The 22,283-nt window shown below is 41.8% G+C and overlaps 1 protein-coding gene across 2 annotated transcripts in view; it reads right to left on the bottom strand.

Moving 5' to 3' along the window:
• Positions 1-22,283, bottom strand: part of LOC146768291 (uncharacterized) — a 180,917-nt gene that overhangs the window by 96,829 nt on the left and 61,805 nt on the right. The gene's annotated exons all lie outside the window — the stretch shown is intronic.

Here is a 22,283-nt window from a genome sequence, read left to right as displayed (position 1 = left end):
ATTTTGTTTTCACACTTCTTTTTAAAGAGAGCTGCTATAAATCGTTTTCAAGTTACAGAGTATTTTGTTCCCCAGACAATACTTCAGTTTCCTATAATCACAGATAAATGCAGAAGTATTCTGGTAATTATGCCAGCAAAGAGCATTCACTTTCAGAGAAGGATATTTTAAAAATATTCTGGGAAACTGCAGGTAAAGAAAAAAAAGGCTCTGCTTGGTTTGCTCTCCCCTCCCCAGCAGTGGTGAGGATTGCAATAACCCCACAAGGCAGTCACAGCTGGGCTGCATTCAAAGCAGCATGGCCATCAGGGCAAGGGATGGGATTCTGCTCTTCTACTCCTGCAGCACATGCAGGGCTGCATCCAGCTCTGGTGCCTCCAGCACAGGAAGGATGTGGACCTGTTGGAGCAAGTCCAGAGGAAGCAACCAAGATGATCAGAGGGATGGAACACCTTTCCAGTGAGGAAATGCTCAGAGAATTGGGTCTATTGAGCATGGAAAAGAGAAAGCTTCAAGATGAAGTAATTATGATTTTCAAGTACCTGAAGGGAGCCTGCAAGAAACAAGGCAAGTCTATTTACAAGGGTACATAGTGATAGGGAATGGGGGAATGGCTTCAAACTGAGAGTTGGTTTAGATTAGATATTAGGAATAAATGGCACAGGTGGCACAGAAAAGCTGTGGATGCCTCATCCCAATTCAAGATCAGGCTGAATGGAGATTTGAGTGACTTGGTCTAGTGAAAGGTGGACCTGTCCCTGGCCTTTCTATGATTCTGTGATCTTCCTCAAGAAATGCACAGCAGGTTGAGGACAAGCATCTCCCACTCTCTGTAGTGGGGACAGAGCAGGACAAGAGAGCTGCCCATGAGTCAGCAAGTGGGGCTAAAGCCCCAGCACTGAGTTAAGGGAGCAGGAACCTCTTTGAAGGAGTCCCTTTGCAGGTGCTGCTTTGCATATCTGGGCTCACACTGACCTATCTCGGCCAAGAAATACACAGTCTAGTGCTGCCAACAAGTCAATCACCACAAAGATTTCCCCTCTGCTCTTGAATAAGGAGCACTCTTCTCTCTGCTTTACTGGGGAATATGGACTCCTCCCAGGGCTACACTCTGATTTACCCCATTTGTACCCACAAGCAAATGTCCAAATGCTATGGCAGCACATAGCACTTTTACATACCTTGCAGAAGGTGGGGGAAGGAAAGGAAAGGAAAGGGAAAGGGAAGGGAAGGGAAGGGAAGGGAAGGGAAGGGAAGGGAAGGGAAGGGAAGGAAAGGAAAGGAAAGGAAAGTTCAGCAACCTATTAACCAGAGAAATTACAGAACACTGGAGACTGCAGATCATCTCTCAGAAAACTGAATTAGTTTTTATTAAAAATGCTCAAAAATACTGGTTTTGTAGATTTGAAGGGGAAGATGGCAGAAGCATTTCTGTTGATCTTCAGTGTCTTTGCTGAGACTGTCTGTAATAGAATTAAAAAAAGAGGGCACATGAGATGCAGCCTGGGTGCAACATATTATAATGATGCATCTCCTGGAGACAGCATTGCCTTCAGATGAGACATCTCCCCAAGAACACTGTCACTCACGGCTTACTGCAGGTGTCAGGTGCCCCAGCTATTGTTATTATTATTATTAGATATTTGCTGAGTGCCAGCAGTGCACCTGGTACTCATCAACAGCTCAAACAAGCTGCTGATTTTTAACAGTGGACTGACTGTATTTCCACTTGTGAAAATTTGCCTGTTTGCTTCTTCAGGCACTATCTTCTCCAGGGGGAATTATGCAATATACTTTTGTTTCCTTCCTCCAGGACTTTTGGTACCTGTTATTTTTTTTAAACACACAACAGCCCAGCTCCTCACCACGGTAAGCCAGTCTTTTATATCCGTCATCTCTTCGGGATCAGATCGCTAATTCACGTACAGGATAAGACAACTGCCAAATTATTATACTACAAAGAGAAGATCTTCAGACACCTGTCATCTTGATGAAAGCAGCACCATCAAGTGACCTTTGCCAGTTCAAGGTCGATAATGAGACAAGTCAGGCAGGAAGAGCAGCGTGTGCTGACTCCATTAACGCTGGCTGTGTGCACACTCAGTAGCACTGCGTCTCCTGTCAATTAGTGTGGGTAAACTAGGGACTGCTGATTGCCAGAGACATGGCATAGCGAGCTGCTGCTACCTTTACTTCTACACCCTGCTGCATTTTAATTAGCTCCGTTCCCCTGACTATTTCTTCAGAGCTTCATTACTGCCGTCTTCAAGAAACTCAAGGCGAGCCTTTTACATCGCACATCGCTAATGAAAAGAGATGTGAACATCCTCACCACGGAGCTGGATAATGCCGGACTGTCTGCATGCGCACACGAGGGGGCATGTGAAGATTTAAGGGGCTTCTCAGTATAATGCAGTGTAAAAGTCACTCAGAGATGGCAAAAGAATAGAATGAGCCAGAGCCCACCAGGGAATGTATTCCCAAAATGACCAAAAAAATAGTATGGAAAAATGGTGCACAGTCCATGATGCGTGCAGGTGAACACATATGTGTGCCTGGTTCAAGGTGTGGGTTCACTAAGAATTTTTAAAGGCCACTCACATACACTACAGTTTAATAGCCTGAGATTGTAAGTTTGGAAATAGAGAGTTGCTCCAAGGGCCACCATCTTTAGCTCACACAATCCACACAGGACATGGACAGAAGCCATGAAGAGTTGATAGAAAAAGGACCTGGAGCATCACTCAGTCATTTCCAAGATTTCCCATGGAGTTCACAGCTTTTCAACAGAAAGCCAGGTGTTTGTGATGTGTTTCTTTGCTGTATTTTTAACCTTTCTTGCAGTCAGTTAGTTGTTTTTTCAGTCAGATTATATCAGTGTGGCTGTTCTAATTTTCCTTGAGTTTCAATTTTATTTGAAGCAAATTGTGACAGGCAATTGCTGTCTTTACAGACAAATGCTGGTCAGACTGACTTACAAAGAACTTCAGGTTAAAATATTAGAGTCTCTGCAGCTCTCCCTTCACAATACACAGATGTGCTTGGTGCAGGTCAGCTTGGTGAGGGAACCATGTCAGCATTTTGAGTCAAAGTCTTGATCCTGTTCTGTTTTCCTAGCTTCCTGTGGTGAAGTTTCACTTCCTAGCTATAGTGGTTCTGCTGCTACTTGGCCCAGGCATACATATATATATATATATATATATACACACACACACACACACACACACACACATATATATATGTATATATCCCTGTTATAGCTCAATGTGAATATTACCCAAGTCCTACTCCCACCCTGTATGACCACCAGCATTCATTCCATCCTCACAGCAATAGCTCTTTTAATTAACTTCTCTCATACGTCACTCATGTCCTTACAGACTCACAGCTAATGAGCCAGGAAATCTACTTTGGGATTGCTTTCCTCAGTGAGTGCTGGCACAAATCTTGTAGATGCCACAAAAACTTGTGATGATAGTGTTCATTCTGGAAACATGTTGGAGGAGTCATGGGATGGTCTGAAGAAATTCTGTCTTCTACATGGCTTCAGGAGCTTCTGGATTAGAGGTGTAAAATTAATTAGGCTGGGGTTTTTTCTGACAATCCTTTTATTCTCAGCAACTGTTCATAAATAAGGGATGTGTTTCCTTCAGTTCAGTAGCTGCTTTTAGAAGAAAAGGTTGCTCAAAACAATATGTTCCTGGGAAACCTCTTTTACAGTTAGTGACCCAGCTTCACTTGGTGTTTATTGCTGTCTCTGCATTGAGCAAATTTAGGCCTAGAGACAGCTGTGGATTGAAAGTGGCTTCAATATCCTTTCAGCTGCATTTGAACATGCTCAGCAACAGCTGCTGTCCTCTAAGTGACTGCCCATACAACAAGCCAGTCCTTCTGGAGAGGATGCTCCCACGAGTGTAATACGGAGGGAAGAAAGCAAACCAGAGAAGCTGGCTGGACATAGGGGAAATCTCTCATCATCCTGTCAGGAAGTGGTGCAGGGCTGTGCCTTTGGTGAGCCTGTGGCTTATCACAGAGTTCTTTTACAATGGCACATTCTGGTCTCAGCATATCCTTCCACCATCAAAAAAAAATAAAACTAACCCACCTCAAAACTGAACCACTGCCTTCCCACACACACACCTGGAGCTCTTTATATTATCAGTTCCCTTGAAAGACTAAAAGAAACTTACTTTGCACACAAGCATGAAATATCATTTTTTTAAAAATCACATTACCAAAACAGGGTTTGTTTTTCTAAAATGCCTCTGCCTGATGGGGTTTTTGTTTTCTCAGAAACAAGAGGCTGCTGTCAGCCTCTGCACAGCCTTTTGCATTCTCCCAAAGCTAAATGGAAAAAAAGAGTCCTTTCTTTCTTAAGGCAAATAACCATTATCCAGAAAATCCTGGCCACCTTGCACCGCTTCTCCTTTTATTCCTCACCCACGAGCAGTCATATTGCTTCAACATTCATGCTGTGCCATCTAAAAAATGCTTGCTAGCCACCTGTGTGGATATCTTTGAAAGAGTAACTTTAAAAAACACCCACCAGCATCCAAACATATGGATATGTGCCTGAGGGTTGGATACATTCTGTACATATAGCTATTCTCACGCCGGGTGCAATCTGATACTCCATCTATGCTGTTGTGGGGACACATCCCTGCATCCTCCCACAGGCTCCTACACAGCAGTTCAGGATCAGCCAGCGGGTATCAGTGGTAGCCACAATCTAAATTCCCTTTATTATCTCAGTGTTCACACTTTATCGTGCCACCCTGATTGGTAAAGATAGAGCTGACAAAAAGGAATTGTATTTCAAAGGAAATGCACGAAGTCGTGCAGATGATGGCAAGGACGGGTGTGTGTCTGTTGTCACAGGGGAGCATCGCTTCACAAACCTCTCAGCAGAGCAGGTGAAGCCACTTTTACCAACTCTGGCTCTTCTATTAGAAATATCTTTTTATTTATTTTTCATAATGCTCCAGCTGTGCATGCCCGCACAGCATGAGGCTGACTTGAGGAGCATGAAAATATTAGCATTAAAGCTCAAAATAGAAGCAAACCACTCCAGATCCCAAATCTCTTCTCTACAGGTGACAGGATCACTGCCTAGAAAAGTGCTTCTTTTCCCACGCTTGATTATAATTTTTCCATTAAGATGAATTAGCTTCTTGACAGAAAATAGTATTACTAATAGAGCTAAACCTCCTTATTCCCCCACAAATTTGCTGTATTTTCACAGGGAAAAAAAAAATTTAAAAATATATTTTTGCCACATACTTCACTGAAAGCAAAATATTTCTGGCATGTATTTCATTGAAAACCAGAATTTTTTGACATGAAATATGGCTGCAGTCCCTCAGGAGACGTGCTAATTCATTGACTCCATTTTTCCCAAGGGAGTCTATGCAAAGGGAGTATAGAAAAATAAATCCAGTCACATTTGCACAGACTCTGTGTTTTTTCCTTTCCCCACACTTCCTCAGACTACATTTACTGCCAATCCAGGCAACAGGCGAAGGACATCCCTTCTCATTCCCCAAGCAAAATGCAGCAATGCTAACTACACATCACAAGGTATCACAATGGCCGTGACAGTTACACATGAGAGACCAAGAAGCCAAAGGAAATTTTCCTGTAACTCTCTCCTAACTAGGCTGGGCCATTTCCAGCCTGCACAACAGCATCTCTTTCCCTGCAGGACTGACAAGACAGAACTGGCAGTGACTGGACCATGGCTCTGGGGATAGCAGATATTCCGCCCAAAGAAAACCATCTTGCAGCTTTTCAAGCTCTGCGTAGAGGTGAAAAACTGTGGATGCCCGTCACACCTCATGACTCACTTTGGGACTCTGGCACATCCATGAAGTGTACTCAGAAATGCCTGTCACTCTGCATCTCCTCTGCTAGGCTGACAGCTTAGTGAGGGGCTGGACTCTAATAAACAGAAGATAGCACAGAGGCAGCAGCATCCAGCCAAGGCATCTATCATGCCTTTAAAGACAGACACACATAGAAGGTTTCTGTCTTGATCATAATTAAAGACTGTTTTCAGTCAAAAAATAAGTGGCAACTGAGGTAAAAATTTGCTGTGGTATGCAGGTGTCTAAACAGGCAAAATAACAAGACTTTTTAAAGCATGGTGCCACCCACCGCCCCTTAGAAATAAACTGACAAGAAAAGCAGAAGAAAGACAAAGCAATGCTGATCAAAATAAAGGAAAAGAAGGATTTAGGGATTTATGTTTGCCCAGTAGTCAGCTACACAAATTGCTTATGAATAAGGGTTTAAAATGTTTTAAAATGTGTTTGAGGCATATCTAGGCTTGCTTATTTGCCAGGGAATAATATTTATGCATTTCTATCTGTTCTGTTCTAAATCATCCAAAATAGACAGTAATGTTGCTAATAAAGCAAAATGAATCCAAAAAGAGCAGGAGCAGAAAAAAAATCCCCAATTAAGGAAATAAGAAATAAAAGATATGGATGTGTTCTGAAGCTGAGAGTAATTCATGCAAACAAACAAATCACCAAAAGCATGCTAAAGAAGCAGGAAGCAGAAAACATGTGGTGTAGAAACTACCATGTGTCCATAAGAGATTTATCTCAAGAATCTCTCAAGAGCCAGTGTTATCTGTCTGCTAGGAGTGTAGGGATATTTAAGCAACATGAACTATTAGCACAGTCTCTCCAAACAAAGAACCAAAGAGGAGTGAGACCAAATGGAAAACCGTATGATTTTCTGTTTCTCCCAAGATTTATTAAATGTGCCTTGGAACAGAGCCAGGAAAGAAACAAACGTGGCCCTTTCTCAATAAAATATAGAAGCTGAGAGAGACCTGGCCTAAACTTAAGATATTCAGAGCCAGGTTGTGACCATGATTTCATAGCTTGGTACCCATGCCAGCTGCCCTCCACCCTGCCAGCTTGCATGGTTTCACTTTCAGGTGAACCTTTTAAGGTTTGGTTGCATTGGAAGAAGCTTTACCTTAAAGATAAATGTTATCTAATAGTAGGTCATTAACTACAGCTCATGACTAGACTGTGAAAAGCCACATTTCAGCATGGCTGAAAAATATGAAGGATAATTCATGACAGTCACTTTCCTACCTTGGCTACCAAAAGGAAAGGCATTTCAGCTGGGTTTGTGCTACAAACATCAGGTACTTGCTATAAAGGCTAAAAGCAGGTTCAAATGCTTTATTCAACTCTCATTTCAGCAAGGTGAAAGTATTAGACAAACAGTCAAGTACAAACCACATTCTGCTTTCCCCTAAACTCGCATAAATTTATGTGGAGCATCTCCACTAGCTTCCATCCCAGCCTGTGTCTGTGTGCTACAGAGAAGGATTTGGGTCTGCAGTTTTAAGGTTGCTTGTCAGAACTAACATTCTGAAGCAGCCCTAGGAAATGTGTGTGAAAGAAATCTCCTTGGCTTCTTTCTCCCCTAGCAACAAGGTAGTAAACTCTATGGATAGTAGTCTACCAGAAAATAAGATAAAGGATAAAAAAAACCCTAAGAGCTATCAGAGAATGGATAAAACAGCATGATAAGAGAGGAAAAAAAGAAAAAACAAAGACCTCAAGACCCTATCAGTGCTCACTAAGCAAAGTGAGAATGGATTAAGTCTCCATTCTTTTACTCCCCATTAAAGCATGCTTGTTCCTCCCTACTGACCATATTATTTGATTTTTTTTTTCTGGATGATTTTCTGTGATAATCACTGAGAAAACAAGAATATAAATCTACCTGGTCTCATGGGCCTTGGCAGAATTATTTTAAATTCAGCAGAGCAGGGAAGAAGGAGGGAAGGTTTGCATTTTCTATTTGAGTCCTGGATCTTCTATTATACAGCAACCCTCCATTATTTCAAACATGCTCATTAGGTGTTGAGCTAAAGGTAACTATAATTAAATTCAATTTTCTATCTAGAGCCAAGGTTCATAGGTTCCTGGGCAGCCAGCTCCTTGTCACCTTTCCTGTGTACTTGTGGCTAAGTATGAATATTAATGAATTCTGAGTTCTCCTCACCCTCCCCTTTCCCAATTTTTTCACAACTATTCTGTCTTTCTGCAATGAAAGAAGAAAAAAAGAAAAAGCAAAATATAATTAGCTTCTCTACGAGAAGTCCTCAGTCTACTCTGGCATCAGTGACTGAGCCTCCCACCTTGCTAGTGGACAACGTACTGATGAAGAAAAGAACCTCTAATAAGACAGGAGTTTGATTATATTCAGAAGCCTTGACAGCCTTCCAAGAGCCCTAGAATGAAAATAAGATTTCTTGTTCATGTTCCTGGCCATGAAAGAATCTTGCTCAGCCTAACAATAAATGTTTTACCCAAACTTGGGTCACACATTTCTTGATTGAAAATCTGCAGACTGTCGTGGAGAGTGAGAACAGAGGGTTTGGTCTAAAACTGCTGTGCTAACAAGAATAATGACATCTCCCCTCTGCAAAGCCATCTCTTCTCTAGAGCTTGAAAAATAGCTCTAATACTGGAGTGGAAATCCATAATTATCAAGCCACAGACTTGATACAGACTGTCAACACCAGTCCTTCAGGCAAAGTCTCCTTTCACCAACCCCAGGCACGGTGAGGGCACAGCGAGGTGGTGTGTTCCACCACAGGCTGACCCCAGCTAGGGAGACAGAGGCAGAGAGCAGATGTCACCATAGTCTGTTTTCTCCTTCCAAAGTTGCCACATCTCAGAGAACCAATTCCAGGGCAGCACTTTTACACCAAGGAGGGCAGGAGAACTTGGAATGGAAAACTGATCCCAGGATAAGGTGCCCTACCACTAAATTGGAGAGAATTTCAACAGGAAGGGAATTACACCAAAGAGGCAGGTCAAAACACAAGTGGTTGCAATTCCTAGCCTAACCAGGACCTGCCACCTCAGCAAAAAGAGACCAAGCTTCTCTTTCTTCAGCTTGCCTGTTTTTCCTGGCCTACATCACCATAGGATAAGGTTGAGTCCCACCAGCTCTTTGGTTCCCAACCTCACTAAGCGCCACCTCTAGTGAGGCTCAGTGCAGCAAGAGCATCTATTTCTTACCTTCCCTTCACCCCACAAAAAAGGCTGGTCACCAGGAGAGCTGCAAGGACCTTCTCAGTGCCATGATTCATCATTCATGCCTGGACAAGCTCAATGGGCTGGTTCATAGTACACACAGATACGCCGTTCAGCTCTCCAAATGGAGGCACATATCACTGCATCTTGAGCTCCAAAAAGCACACTCCTCTTTTCAGCTCCACCCCCAAAAGGTACAGGCTTGCATGGAGTGTGTCTGCATTTGGACTGATGTGCGTTCCCCAAAACAGAAGACAAAAAGGCTGATTCCAGCCTTCTCCAAATTATTTTATATTAATAATGATTTGCATTAAAAATTAATTCTCTTTGACTGTGTTCACACCTCGGTGGTGTTTACTGACTGAAAGCATGCTGGTAAATGTGTTTGCTGAAGAAACATTCCCTGTACTGGCAAATTTTAGGCAAATATTTGTGGTAAGCCATTTTCAAAACTGCAAACCCAAATATTTATCCCAGAAAAGAAATATTCTAGAAGTCCATTTAGAGGACAGAAACATACCATACAACCTCTGAATCCACCAGCTTGACAGATGCCCAGAAGCTCTACAGACAAAGAATCCTTCAGAGGGGTATTGGGGACAGCTGATAAAATCCCATCTTGCTTACAAGCAAACCAAAACCTGAAGGAGAGGATGGACAAAATTTACGAAGCAATCAACTCATGGCGATTATTTGCTCAGTGTACCTATTATATTTGGTGAAGTGAGGAAGTGCACACAAGGCCTGACACAGATCCACTGAGGCTGAGGTGGAATGGGGTTTATTCCCTTCTGTTTCTGTGGCAAAAAACAGCAGCAGTGCTCCCTCAGATTGTGTTTTTGCAGGCTATATGCCCTCAGAAGGAGGGTCAGCTGCGTGGTGGCCACTAGACCTCAGTTAGACAGGAAAATACTATGTTGATGGAAAGTCGTTCATAGCTGCAGAAATGCCCTTACTCCTGTACAAACCAGAGAAGAAGAAAGCAGCTTAGAAAGCAAATTTTCTACTAGATCCAAGCCAAGCATATATGTTTTGTTTGGTATTTACACAGAATCTATCTAAAAACGAAGATGCCTTGAGTTGCCAAGGGTAGCAGATGTGTTTTCTGCATTCTACTGCCAAAAAGTTAAGAAAGGAGAAGAGGGAAGTTCAGCTCCTTCAGCATGGAGAGCATGGTGTCCAAATACTTCAAGTCAACCCACTTGCAATAAAATTTAAAGTATTTAACTCAGACAGCTGAGAGTGCAGCTGATTATTTTTAATCTAGACAATAGCACAACACCCAGGCAGCAGCAGCAGAGTTCAGCCCCCTTGGAGTGTACTTTTGCCTGTCACCCATGACAGGGTGGGAACAACCAGAAGACCTACCCTGGGCCAAGCCTGAGAAACTGCAGAGGCAGGACTTGTTTGAGGACTTTGCTGCTGCCTCCTCCAAATAAACTGGGTAGTTCAGGCTACTGAACAACTTGATCCTGCAGCCCAGTCCTGCCTGACCAGTCCTCCCCACTGCTCCTTCTCATAGGCTCACCCACCTTTGGCACTATGTCCCCTGAGCAGTGCACAGTTCCTTCCAGTTCAGTACCTCGATGGGATGGCAGAAGGAAATCTACATTGCTATCAGCCTGGTGCAAGACACGTGCTGCACTCTTAAAAAACAAAGGATTTTAATTTTTTGAGTTCTCAGCCTTTCTGTCTTTCATGACCTAAAATTTCATTCTCAAAGGACTTCCTTTAAGGCATTTTAAACAGAACTACACATAAAAAGCCCAAATGGCCGACAGAAGATCAATAGTGTTTTTCCCAGTGCAACCTGTGAAAAATTGTATTTTTAACATGCACTTTTAACCTCTCTCAGACTCCCTGTCTCAGTGACAACCACATAGCATATGGTTCTAGTCGTCAGAAGAATTAAACAAGTATCTATGAAGATAATGAAGCAGTAAAACCCACAACAGAGATTAAACTCTCTGGAAACCTGAAAGTGGAAAAGGTATAGAAAAATACTTCATTGCAAATTGGAAAACAATCAGAAGATCATTTTGTTTTAAAGCAGACAAGAATATGAAGATACTATGGAACTGTAGAAGAAATTTTAGTGTACGTAAGGCAAATATTGGGAGGGCTAACCTATGCTTGCCAAGGGATCAGTACCAGCATCCCGTGAGAACCTGCTGGGGGAACAAACTCTTGGTGCCACACCAAGAGTTTGCCAAGCAAAGAAATTGGCCCATTCTGGACCAGCGTGCACAATCCTTCAGCAATGTGAGCACTGCAAAAAGTTCAGTGCACCTAGTGGGGAGCAGAAAAGCAGAAATACAGAGCTCAGAACTGAGACGGGGGTGCACCATGCAAGGCAGTTCTCACCATTTCAAGGACACAACACCATAAGTAAACAGAGGAAGAGAGGTTTGCACCCAGAGCATGGCTTCTAGCAGCAGGCACAAGATATGGGACGTGGTATCTTTGTAGAGGCCACATTTGCACAAAATTCTTGTGGGAGGGAGGCAGTGTCTGGCCCTCGCCTGTTGCCCCTGGCACAGTCTCAGATGGGAGAGACTAACCTGAACTCCAACATGACTTCAAGTGGCATACTGTCAGACAGAATGCTGCACCATCTGGAGGGACACCCTCTGAACCACAGCATGGCAGAGAGCCTCTCTGAGTATCCATGGATGGTGCACGGCTGAGAATTCCCCTTTTCCTGTTGGCCCTGGGAGGGGGAGAAGCAGACAAGCATGACTTTCTGAGGATTTTGCAGGAACCTATGCACCAGTTATGCTGCATGAAAATTCTCTTGTCAGAGCTCTGGAGAGGTTGCTGATTTTGCTAAGACTGAGAAAAAAAAGCCATAGCACCTGAGTGATGCAAAAGCCACAAAAATTTCCCTACTGCAATATCATAAAAACTGTATTTTAGCCTCTGATAAAGGCTCCCAGCTTTGTAAAGCATTACATACATAAATAAGCCTATTTCTGAGTCTCTGTAGCTTAATCATTAGCACTTGCAATTAATGCAAATGTCATTCACTGTGGTTGCACCTACGCTACCTGCTTAGCTATCTGTCACAAAGTCTGGGGTTCCTAAGGGATCATGGTGTACTCTGCTCTCACTGGGCCTCGGTTTTCCTTGCAGAGACTAATGTGCACTAGTTTCATCCTAAGAAAACCTGTCCCCAGGCTCAGGAGCACAGAAGTGCTGCTACATTCAATGATGTGCTATATGCAAGGACAGAAAACCTCACCAAATGCTTCACAGGCTCACACAAAAAGGTGGGCTCTCAAAAGCACTTTCCATTGGAGGCCAGCAAAGGGAATAAAAACATGTTTTCATTATTGCTTCACAAGGGATGAATGCTGTTGAAAAAGGAGTAGCCAATAACAGGAGTAGCAGCAGACAATACTTTCTGGGATTAAACTGTAAAGAAATATTTGCAGGAAACTGTACATTGATTCTGACTGCAAGGCTCAGAGATTTTTCCTAGTTGTGAGGTTAAACTTCCACCTCCACCCCACCAAAGCTGATGGAAACGGACAGTGCTTGGCTATTCAAGAAGCTCTTGCTTTCAGAGGAAGAAAAATGGCAAGAGAAATGTTTGTATCAGCACAATCATTCTTTTGGCTCTTTCACCCTCGTTCCCCCAGTCCTGGCTATTAAATAGATTGCTCTAGCTAGAAAGCTCTTCGTACAAATTCCTTACCTATACACTACTGCTGACTGTTTGATGATGCTGTCCCCTTCCCAATGACACAATGTTTTTTTCCAAAAAAATGCAGATTTTTTTCTTATGACATTCTACTTAACCGAAAAAAAAAAAAAAAAATCAAACCTCCAACTTCAGATACTGCAGAAAACCATCATCCTGTGACCAAAAACTGCAGAATGCCTGAGGTAGGAAAATACTATTTATTCTTGTAATGGATTTTATGAACAAATCAAATGAGGTGAGATGTTTCTGAAAATTTGATCATTCATCACCAAAGCCTTTTCCCATCTTGTACTCATCATTTCTACTACCTGCCACTGCTGAAAATATGTCCTGCTCATAGAAAGAGATATAACACGCACACACTCACTTACTCATATGTACACACTCTAAGCAAGTGCCTGGCTGTCTTTGGAGAGGAGCAGATTTATAAAGATGCAAGGAACATTTAATCAGTCATTTTTATTTGCTTTTCTTTTAATTAAAAACTACTGCAGCTATGGAATGTGAACTTTTGCCTACTTCTTAGATGTTGGACTTCACCATTATCCCCTTATTTTTTCCTCCATCTCAGAAATAGTCTTAATAAAGCTGCAGAGGATATGCATCATATTCCTCATGTTTGATTTCTGTCTGTCAGAATGGCAACAATTTTAGCATTACAGAGATATAAAAAATCCCAAACACTTGAGTAAACTTATAATTTAGCTATCTCCATGCATTTTCTGAGGCTATACGAAAGAAGATGCTGTGATCACAAAAAAAAACAAGTGGTTTTAATTCTAGTAAAGTTTTGCACATGTGTATACATGTTTTTATGCGTGTATTTGTCAGAAAATACCAGAAAGAAAGTTTTGGGTGTTGTGGGAATAAATTGTCAACGTTCTTGCTCATTTAAGGGCAGCCAAAAAAAGTGTATTCACAGAAACTTGGCAGCAATCCCTCATGGAGACAAATAAGTACATTACAAGACAGTGCTGCTCCCTTTCCACTGTGCAGCAATACAGAATTTCGCACTCTGTTCACATTGTAGAAGTCAGAATAAAATTTATCAATGCTTGAAAGGTTCATTAAAAAGAAAAAGAGCAAAATTCAATCCTTGCTGCGTGAGCACTTGAGGTTATCAGCCACTGGTGTGGGGAGGTGCTGTGTTGGGCTCCAAGAATGGAGCACAACTCTGCTGGGCTGTACCATTACAGGCTGCTTTTTCTTCTCATCCAGCAATGTGGTCATTCCTGGAGTCACTCCACGGCTTACCCTTGGGAACTTTCCCTCAGTTCTTAAGACTGAAGGCATATACTTTTCTGCCATTTGTGGCCCTTGGGAATGAAAAAAATATTTTAAAAGTAAAAATATGTAGAATTCCTCTTATTTACTTTTCACTACCCTGGTGGCCTGTGATCAAACATGACAGTTGATAGAAATGGTCTTTGGCCATCTACCTCCCTGATTTTCAAGCTGAATAGAAGCAATGTTGCAATGATAAACAATTCCAAAACAACTTACTTAAAATATCATGAGACTCCAGCTCCAAGATTACTGCCCCAAAAATAAAACCACTGAGGTCATTTTTCTCTTCTCTTACCCCAACATCCTCTTTTTCCCCTTGCTCTGGAAAATGGTTTTCCTGCATCTTTCCTTCTTCCTTCTCTCTCAGAAGCTGTTTTATCTCCCTGGTGCACATAAATTTCCTTCTCAATATCATCTTACAAATTTTCTTTATCTGCCTCACAAAGTCTTAAAAGATACTCTCTCAGACATCAGTCTCCTTGGCCAGACCCTCTTCAGCTATTCTGCACCTCCAGAGATTCTCCGGACTTTGTGGCTCTTACAGGATTTCTGGCTCCCTCAGGGAAGCCCTGCAGCTTGTGGGGTAGTAAAAAAGCTGAGCGGCAAAATTTGGAAGGCAGAGGATTGAAAAGGAACACCAAGGTACATATATTCAACATCATTCTTCGTATTTAATAGCATCAGCTTTGCTAGAAGTCACCCTAAGTCTTCACCATATTTCAACATTAATTTTTATATCGTTGAGACACACAAGAATCTAAACTGAGAAAACATTCAGGTTGGACTCCAAAACTGGTCAAATATTTGCAGTCACATGACACTACAAGATAACACAAGTGTGACTTTTTTTTCAATAAATGAAGTGCATTAAAACAATTTTTTTTTAATGGTAGAAGAAACCCCTAGGGTGACCATTACAATTTACTTTAAAATCTCAAAGATTTTAATGGCAATGGCTAGCTTGTTTTTAATGCATTGGGAAATAACAAAAAGAATATAAATAAAAGTTATGAATTGTGATCGTTTTAAGAAAATGGACCATTTTTACTGCTAAGGGATTTGTTCATGAAAATATTTCTCTCACTGCCCTCATACTGTAACAATATCAGACAGGCCAATCTGTTCAGGCACTATTGAAGGAGGAATTTTTTATCCTTTTGTTTAAGTGTAATTCTGAAGTGGTTTCACAAACACACTCAGATACTACCACATTGAGTGAGAGGTAATTTCTAAAATGGATGTGTTTTTTCCTCTAGTATTAGTACAAGATGGAGAGACAGGTTTGAAAAGGCACTTTTCAAGGAGCTGTGTTGAGACGAAGACCGGACACACTGCATTCAAAGCTTAAACCAAATAGACTTCATCTTCTTTTGTCTGTTAGTTTTTGGCTTCATCTGGGTCAGATGGTCTGGAAACAGCCATACAGGCTGGAAAGTTGCTGTCGATCTGTTGAAGCTGGTGTAGCTTGGGTAACGCATTAGTATCGCCGTGTATTGTTCTAAGAACTAGAGAGAATCTATTCAGGACTACCTTTAAATGAAGTCACGTTCATTGTTGGATTGAGCTTGGAGAATCACTGCTCTCATGGCACATTTCTCTTCAATAGCAGCTGCTGCTTTAGAGGAATTTGCTGACAAGAGAGGTGCCATCCATTCTAGTAAAAGAAGGATGACCAGGACCATCCTGGGGAAGTAAGATCAACTGGCAGAGAACAGCCTGTGTCTATGAAATTGAATTCTCCTACCTTTTCAAAATGCATCCAAGCTGCCTGTTTCCATAGAGTGTCATTAGGAATGTTTGTTGCCCAGTACATACCCTATTACCTAAAGCACTTCTTTCTATTGGCACAACAGCATCTACCAAAAGACCAGTCACACATAACCTGGATGATGTGCAGAACAAATATTTTTACCCACTCAGAGAGACTGAGGGGAAAAGCAACACTACAACAAAGACTCCTCAGAAAAATGCAAAACTACTATGTGTGCAAGAAAGCTCTGGGAATTGCCAGCAGGCTCAAGGGCATCCTTGTGATGGCATAATTTCTTTTTTTTTTTTTCAATCATCACAAAGCACAACACTAAAGTGCAGTTCTACAATTCTAAGGTAAGTGTTGAGGTGCTGTATTTGCTGGTTGCCAATGGAAAAACTCTCATGAGCATCAACACAGACATAATGTTGCATGACCAGTTTATCCTCTGTCCCATGCTTTCTGCAAACGTGGCATTATTCCTGCAGCTTTCACTAATACAGACATTGTGGAATCACAGGAGATAGAGCTGGAAAACCCTTTGAGATCTCCCAGTGTAGGACAAGCTGAATCTCAATGCCATTCCTAGTGGTTGCTTGTCTCCCCTGCTCTGAAAAACACCTCACCTAGGAGGATGGCTCCCCATCTCCACTTCTTGTCCTCACTATCCTCATATTTTCTCTTGCTTTCTCTCCCAGGTCCTTCTCTCTGCAGCTTATGACCACTGCTTCTTGCTTTGCCTGCCAGAGATGTAGAGACGGATCATTCCCATCTCGTTCAACTTGAAAACTGTTATCCTGTCCCATTTCCTCCATCTATCTGCTCTCCCTTAGAGTAAGTAACCCAAATCTTTGCCTTTTTTCTTCCTAGGCTATGTGTTTAGATAACATTCTTTGAATAACTTAATCTTCCCTTCATCCTCTCCAAGTGATCGATGGCATTCGTGAAGCACAGTGCCAGACACTGGACAGGAAATAGTTTTAGCAGGGGAAGCATCATTTCATGTCTTTGTTGTTCACTCCTCTACACAGCAGGCTGACATTGCTTGGCTTGTGATCTAACATCACTCTGAGATCCTCCCTGGAAGAAACCAACAGTTTCTCACCCCTTATTTAATTAATGATTTTTTTGTTGCCCCTTAACTTGTACCAGGCACTGTGGAATTTCATCTTATATTTAGGAAAAATCTTCAGTTTTTCAGAATTGCCTGTAATTCTAACTCTTTCCCTGTTGTGCTTGCAGTCCTTTTCAGATTTGTTTTAGCTTCAGGCTTGCTAAGCCTCCCATGATCCAGTTCATTGAAGAGAGCAGGCACTTGTGAACTATTCACAAGGCAAGATTTCTAAAAAGATGGCACTTTATCACAGTTCCATAATACATATTTTGACATTCTTTTCCCCCTTTTGCTATCAACCACCACTCTTCTGGGCAGTGAGTTTCAAATTTCCTCCTACACAAAGGCTGTAATAAGATCCTAGAAAGCATTTTCTAATTGATAACTCTGAAATTCAGCCAGGAATAAAAATCTGAGATCTTTAAATTGTTCTAATTGATATTTGTGGGGATTCACACTTATACTGGACATTTTATCTCTCTTGCAACTAAAAAAAAAGTTTGAAAATCCTGTGGTCATCTTTCTGATGCTCTGCATCCCCTTGCTGAAGGTAAATTTTGTGCACATTGTGGCTTAACAGTGTATTATTTATTTTTTAACTTTTTGACTGGCACAAACTTTTTTTTTTTCCCCCTCATGCTGTATTTCTTACAACATGAGTCTTACAACCTGAGGCAGTTCTGTATGTTAAAGGTCTGTGACACACAGGTAGCACATTCCTTGTTTTGAGCACTGCTGTGAGTCAGAAACTCTTTAGTTTCAACCTTAATTTTGCTATGTAGGCAGCTGCATACGTCTAGGAAGATATTTTAGCTCCCTACCTTGTTTTAGTACCAGCCAGTGCTAAAACAACCCAGCAGACAACATTGTCTTCCTTGCTTTCAGTGAAAGTCCAAAATTAATACCCGCAGTGAATTGCACCCAGCTAAATGCACTTAGCTACAATTATTCTTTCAGGTTTTCAGTGTGTATTTACAAACAACATATTGGAAATAGGCTACCAGATCTTCAGCTGGTGTAACCGTGCAGCTCCACAGATGGCCAGGAGAACTGTTCACGAAGGCATTATGTTATCGAACTGTATTATATTATCGGGTTCTGTAAATCCTATTTGACAAGATCTGCCATAAAACCAGTTTCTGCACCCCTGAGCTTTACTGCAAAACACCTGCATTTATACTTCTTTCTTCTGCTGAGGGCAAAATATTTTAGAAGCTGAATCTCTTAATGGAATTGATGTATCAAGAAGTGCAGGTGGATTTCTTGAAAAAAAAAAAAAAATTTTAAAAGCAAACAAAGGGAAAGAAAGCAAAGGAAGGAAAGTATAGCTTTACTAAAAAAGCTTTCCTGTAACAGAAGACTAAAGAAATACTATTAGAAATCAAACACAGGAAGATTAGGAGTTACAGAAACTGGAGGCAAAGAGAATTACAAGTAAAAGAACCAGAGCAGGAATACAATCACAAAGGTCAATTGATAAAATACGTAGCAAGCGCTGAACCAACACCAATCAATACCACTCAGGATGAACTGGATCACAGCCTAATAACCACATCACATCCACTTCACGGCACTATCTATCACAGCACAGCAGGAGGCACTGTCCAGTCCACTTTCTTCACACTCACACGGACTGGCCTTGCCAAATGGTTAGGAGCAGCAGGCCGGGATGTATTTCACCCTGGTGCTCTGCCTCCAGTACTGAAAAGGACCTTAAAAATGCAACACCACAGATCTATTCTCTCCAAAGCAAGATGGAGCTAGGAAGAGAGTCTCTGAGTGCACTGCCTGCCACACCTTCCAGCAGGGAGGCAGTCTATGGAAGGGAGCATCCTGATGCAGTTCCCTCCTGTGCACAGGGGTACACCCTGCTCATCACCCCAGGAAGAACAAAAGAGGCTTAGCTTCACCTGCCTTGCCCTCTGAGTCAATCTTAGGGTTCCTCTTCAGGCTCCATCTCCTGAACAGCATGCAGGTCAGCAAGGAAATCCCTATACCCAGTAAAATTTGGTCACAGTGACTCCCAGGTCAGCTCTGGAGTAAAAACTCTGCCTTTTCCATAGAGAAGGATGAACTCAGAAAATAAGTAGAGATTGGATTGAGAAGAGGCTTAATATCAAATGATGAGATCAAAGTCAAGTCTTTTTACACCATATTATGGAAAAATCTTGGCCCCTTTCAAATCAGTAAAAGTTTCCACGGTGTTTCTAAAGGCAAGAATTCATCATGAGCTTTGATATAAGTCTTAAGATGCTTGACCTGCATCTTTGCCAAAATGCAGGTGGATCTCATTCAAAATTTTTATAAGGAGAGTTAATCAGCAGTATATGCTCCATGACGATACTGCAGTATTGCTTTGATAAGCCAGCACATTTGGGGTAGGTTGCAGTTACTACTCTGTGCCCAAAAGGGCGTGCTGAAAGAAAAAGATAAAAAACCCTGCTCTTTCTCCCATTACCCTTGTTCCAGAGAAGTACTGGTTGTTTAATGGTTTCTTATCTATACAAAGCCACAGAAAATCACCTCTTCATCCTGAAGCCTGCCCTGAGCTGGAGGCTCCTTAGGCCAGCGGCACCCCGGCATGCCGGTGCCTGTCGCTGGCGGGAGGCCAGGACTGGCACCGCAGCGGCTGCCCTCGCTCCCGGCCCGAGCGGAGCCCGCGGCAGCGCAGCCAGGCAGGGCACGGGGCGCTGGCACGGATCCGGAGCCAGCCTCGGCTCCAACACCTGTGGATCCACTGGAGATGACTGCAGCCCCTCGGGCAGCTCGCCTGCCAATGCAGCACACACAGATGCAATCGAAGTAGTAGCCCTACAAAAGACTGGGAACTGATTTCCTTGGTTTTCTCCACACCTCTTCCCTGTCTTTTGGCTGGTCACCTATTCTTAAAACATGTGTTCTCTTCTTGCTTGTTTTGATGTTACATTTTGAAGAGGTTAATCATCATTGTCTGACAGATATACCAAATGCAAGATTCTAAGAAGTCTTCAGGTTAACTTCTTTTGCAAGAAAATTAAATGTATATTTAAGCCTCACATTTCAAAACATTTCATCTCACCAAAAATATCTTTCACAATCTTAACTGGTTGAAGCATGACCAACCAGCAAAGCAGGCTTACAGTACTCCTAGACTGTTGTAGTCCTTCTTCATAGCATGAATAAACTTTCAAGAAAAATTCTCTATCATAGTTTTTCTTTTCCATTTTCAGTAGGAATGTAACTTAGAGGACACTTTTTAAGATTACCATGCACTGCTTATATATATTATATATTAATATTATATATACTCATACAACACTTATACCAGGATCTCACAAATATGAACAAATAATTTTTATTGCATATGTTTACAGAGCTATTTGCAAGATTTTGGAGTCTAATTAACTGAAAGTTCTCCCCAAATGAGAAAATTAACAATTACAGGGAGATTGAGAAGTGGCAAAGGAGTGGAATTGTCTCAGGAAATTAATCAAAATGTACATAACCAATTATTTGACAGATATTACTTCTTCTAATTATAGCCAGATATCGCAGCTGACAGAGAAAGTAAGGTAGCTTTTTACATAATAGCAGAGAACAGGACATCTGTCACCAAAATCTATTCCACAGCTAATTCTCTAGTATCTCACTTAAGGCTGTCTCTGATCAAAATCATAGAAAAATAATTCTGTACATTTTATATTATGTGGCTTTGTGAGCAAATGAAGTCCACAAGCTGCCAAGTCTAGAAAATACTGCCCTATGTGCTCAACTACCTGCCTACATTCATGGAGAAATCCAGCTGAGATTTGTATCTTGACCCATGCCCAGCTTGTGCTTGCAATAGGCTTTTGTGCTCACGTTATCCCACGCCACTTGAAAACACAAAACAATGTTGCTGAGTTTCTAACGTCCATTATTTCATCATTTTATGTGCTGCTAATCTTCAGGGCTGAGGATGACTTTGTTTTGTTTTGTTTTAGAGTCATCAAACTAAACTCAGTCCTCTGGGGTTAATTCATCATCAGCAATGCTGGCAAGATTTTTATGTTGCTCCAAATACTGCCAATGTACAGTTCAAGCACACATACATGCCCACACACACATGTAAGGGTGTGTGTATATTAACTTATGAGTACACACACACACGGAAACAAGCACAGTTTCATCATGCTTTCCTTTAAAAATAATTTTAGCCAGTGGCATTGCAAAATCTGCCTGGCCTATAACCAGGAGCCTGCACCTGCACAGATCCCAGTTGCAGAACCCATCCTGTAATTGTTAAGCAATTTGCCTGTTAAACGCCACTGGCAAGAGTCTGGCAGATCTTACACTCAAAAAAACACCAGTATTTGTTTGGCTCATATGTTACTAAGACACTGCCTGTTCCTCAAACCGTCTAGAAAGCTGCTGTTGTCATTCTGGCAAGAGGTTTTGCTTTTCCCTTTAAATTAATGAAACATTCCTTTACATGCAAGGAACACAGCTCAGAAGTACCAAATCTTCCCTAAAATGATGTTCCTATCCTAGGCACTCTTCCTATATTTGGAGACGTAGGAAGGAACTGGGCTCGTCGTTCCCTGTTCCCACTCCTATTCTTTTAAAGAGGAGCTGACTCTGGAAAAGAAGGTTCGGGCTTTCTTCCTCAGAGAAAACACTTACTATTTCTCCTCACTTCACTCTCTTGCCAGACTTTTAGTTGCTCCTTTACTAATGTTAGCATATCCCTCCTGGTCAATGCAGCTGGCACAGGTAAGGGCAGTGAAAATGCACTGCAGCTCAGGCTTCAATATATGACGGAAGCCAGACTAAAGATGACCCACAGACTTTGGGTTCCCATAACTCTCTGAAAACCACATTGCTCTGTCTTCACTGCTACCGCCCTGGTACGACATGCTACTTATTGGTGGAGTGCAGAAAAACATATCCAAAACCACCAGCAAAAACAAGTTTTGCATAAGCAGTGTAACAGGACTGCAAATAAAGGCTCTCAAGGATGTCAGGGAACTGCTGGCAGAAGAGATATAGAGGTGAGGGCTGAGAAACATCTTCCATTCGATTCCTCAGGTTCCAAGAAAGCAGAATTACTTATTTAGAAAAACACAAATGTTGATCAAACTATTCAACTGGATACCTGGATATCCATTATTCACAATGTCCAAAGCACTACATTTTGGCTTCCTGCTCAGCTCAAAAGCAGACAACAAAAATTAGTCATGTTCTCCATTTCCTTGAGTTTGTCTTTCTAGATTCCTCCCCTTTCTTTCTTGGTAGAACAGAGAAAGATCAAAAACAAGCAAGTGTGCAGACATCTGTTGAAAAGTTTCCATTTTTTCTGGAGACAAGTGCAAAATCACTTCTCATAAAATCACAACC

This window comes from Lonchura striata, chromosome 2 (assembly GCF_050655825.1).
Source record: "Lonchura striata isolate lonStrDom1 chromosome 2, ASM5065582v1, whole genome shotgun sequence".
NCBI lineage: Eukaryota > Metazoa > Chordata > Aves > Passeriformes > Estrildidae > Lonchura > Lonchura striata.
Note: the sequence above shows the minus strand (reverse complement) of the source record. Positions and strands in the feature narration are given on the sequence as shown.